The following is a 3,745-nucleotide window of genomic DNA, read 5'->3' as shown; positions in this document are numbered from 1 at the left end:
ATTGAGAGTATTCTCATATATTGCACTCAATATTTTTTTAACCATTAGAATTTGATAAGAATTCAATACTCGCAACTTTTAAACCTAATTTTCTATCTCATGTCACTACGGGATTATCTATTGGAGAATTCTTTTAGCATATTTTCATTAATTATCATGTTGGGGAGAAGATCATCAATAATTTCTATCATATGGGATGATATGATCATAAATATCCTTTCCAAATATATGAGGCCTTTTTTAAGCTTATAAACCTTTGATGAGTGGTGAAAACTTATCTTCATCTTTGAGATGAAGTGACTTAGGCTTATAATTTGATATGCAAGATATTGAAGCACTTTGGTATTTCTTAAGATTGGCATTTTCATAGTTTCTTGAACTTTATCTATACTTATCTTTATACTATTTTAGATAAGAAAGAAGAGTAGAAACTTTTTTAACCTTTTCAAAAGAAATTTTTTAGCAAGTTGTGATTCATATTATACTTCCTTAAGTAATCAATCATCTCTTAGAGGTTTGTCATTGGTTAAGGTAGAGTATTCCTTTTAAATAGCAAGCCATTTACACAAAATTTTATGTTATTCCATCTCTATTATTTAAAGACATTATACTTCATTTACGGGTAAACTACCTCAACATTTTCAACATAACCAACATATTAATTTGTTGAAGTTTATTCAATGATATATGATATTAATGTTGACACCCAATACTTAAATTATGGACCAGTAGTAAATATGAATATTTGTTCATTGTCGTCTGACAAGTTGATCTTCATGCTCCACATCAAAGGAAGCACTCTTGTATAGAGTATGAATTGGCTTGTTGTGTAAGGCAGTATTTTTATGGTTTTAGAAATCACTTTCGTCCCGGACGATTCAGTCCAAAAATCACTCCAGAGAACATTCCAGAAATCAACTGTTTTCAATGCACTGATCGGCCTGGACGATCTCACCATCGTCCCGGCCGATCCTGGGGAAAAATCACTTTTCCCAGCAGCTACAACAAAGGAACGAGGTCTCACTGCTTCACTCTAAGCTTTAAGCCATAATACTTTTTGGAAAGAACAAGCATCCTTTATATAATAAATTTCAAGATTGTAGAACATATTCCTTGACATTGGAGTTCAAAGTTTACAAGAAGCTTCACTATGACATTGGAGTTCAAAGTTTACAAGAAGATTCACTATGACATGGAACATTGAAATAATGACTTTGAAAGTGTTCAATAGAAATAATGACTTTAAACGTGTTCAATATGTCATTCATAGTTATCTCAACTATAATTATCCTGACTTTTATTATAAATTGGAGGCTGCATTCCCCAAGTGATTGACAATGCAATCATGCCTTCTAGTTATCTCAACTATGAATCCATTGGTGCATCTTAAACTCAAATAGTTGTTGTGCCTCGACGATCTTGGTTGGAGAAACTATTTATATACTATATGAGGGTGTTGTCTTGTGGTATTCTAGTTAGAGAGATAAGACTCACCATCTTAAGATAGAGTTATATCATCCCATGTTATTAGACATCATAGACTCGTAATAGGAATTGACTTGCTCACAAATGTAATTACCAAATGGAGCAGCTTTAAAAAACCGCTCACATGTATTATGGATCATCTTTGTCAAACAATCCTTCATTTTATATAATATAATCAATTAATTATCTTGATGTAATCCTTTGATCATTCCCACTTTACGGACTTATTATAATTATTACAATAATCCTATTCATGTTCAAAGCCGCACACTTTGCTCATCGTTATGGAGTGTTATCTCGTGGTACTCTAGTTAGAGAGATAAGGCTCACCATCTTAAGACAACGTTATATCATCCCATGTTATTTGACATCATGGGCTCATAGGGCATTGACTTTTTCATAGGTGTATTACCATGGAGCGACTTTTAAAAAGTGCTCAGCTGTATTGTGGATCATCTTTATCAAACAATCCTTCACATTATACAATTAATTAATTATCTTTGAGTGAAGCAATCATTCGATTGCCCTCACTTTATGGACTTCTTATAGTTATTACGATAATCTTATTCATGTTCCAAGTCTTCATCATAATCAATACTCATGGCACCAAGATATCAAAGTTATTAGTTTAAGAATATCAATACCTTAATAGAGAATCGAAATAGATCAAGCCCAACGTGTGAGAAGAATATAAATAAGACAAGTCTTGATGAATTTCTTTGTGAATTGATCTAAAGAGAAATTGTTTGACCCTTTTTACATGGAAAATGATGAGTCAAACTTAGTGACAAAGGAATAATTCAAAAAAGGAAAAAATACGTAAAGAAATTATGCGAGAATTCATGTTTTCGCATGACATCATTGGGCTTCATTTTATATGAAAAGGTCCAGATCGATAGTACTGAATTAACAACATGATATAATTACATTGAAGTGAGTATGTTGAATCTATGAAGTTGAACATGTAGTAGTTGGGCCATGCATAAACAATTCCAATCTAACAAGCAAGTAATATTCCTCATGTAAGTACCTTTGGTGATTTATGTAGCTAGTCACTCTTAACAAATTCATTGAGCAAGAGCATGGGCATGTAAACAACTAATTTGCCGTTTTGTTCATGTTTAGCACTTAATGCTTGATACGTTACAAAAAATCACATTGATCAGACATTAATCTTTATGAATATCTGAATTGAAAACTTTCAAAATTAAATTTGGGACTATCCAAACTACGATCCCAGTAACCTTACAATCAAATTGAACATTTTGATAAAACGAACCCAATGACACCAAACCGACCCAATTCGAGTCCAAATGGGCTCAAACCAAGGGACTAAAGCATATTTAGAAGCTTCAAAGCATTAATCGAGTAATCAAATAATCTCCAAATATGACATGCTTTTAGTAGAATCGAGCAGCTTGACGAGATGAATCCAACGAGTTCATGATCACATAATTATGACATTATTAAGGTATTTAAATGCTTGATGAAAACTCTATGATTGAAGGAATTAATCAATACTAATCATTTGATGAAGCACTCCAATTTGCCTTATATTTTATCTATATTTATAGATCATGTCATTCACAAAAAACTTATAAATATACATTTATTCTTCACATGAGGGGATAAGTAAGGAGGAGAAAGAAGACAATAAAGAGAAATATCTTACATTTTTCAGCCATCGTCGATGAAGATCACTACCGGTTATCGTTATCGACAACCACTATCTCCTCTTACAACCGATATTATAAATCACCTATATCTCTAGAATATGATAAGATTTGACCCTACTATTGGGTATATTTGTCTACATGTTAACATCTTTTTCTATAATATATATGGGAAAATTAAGCACTGTTGTTGAGCATAGAGTGTCTCTCTATGAACACTTGATCTTTATACTCTAACTCTTCTTTAATAGTGAAGAAATAAAGATTTTTGTATCACTTGCTATATAGTGATTTTATAACTGGGACAATCACGTGATTTTTTCCCTTTATGAGTTTTCAATGTTAAAAATTATCTAGTCATACTATTTTCATTTGTACATGTTAAATTTTTTTACACTACTAAGACGTAAAACACACACTCTAATGACTCAAATTTTCTAACAAGTATGTTGAATCTATGAAGTTGTACATGTATTAGATGGGCCATGCTAGAAGTCATAAGCAACTCCAATTTAGCAAGTAAGTAATATTCTTCATTTAAGTACCTTTGACAAGTTATGTAATTAGTCACCCTTCAACAAATTTAT

The sequence above is a fragment of the Dendrobium catenatum genome, unplaced genomic scaffold (genome assembly GCF_001605985.2).
Source record: "Dendrobium catenatum unplaced genomic scaffold, ASM160598v2 fragScaff_scaffold_1373, whole genome shotgun sequence".
NCBI lineage: Eukaryota > Viridiplantae > Streptophyta > Magnoliopsida > Asparagales > Orchidaceae > Dendrobium > Dendrobium catenatum.
The sequence above is the reverse complement of the archived record's forward strand: the minus strand, read 5'-3'. Positions refer to the sequence as shown.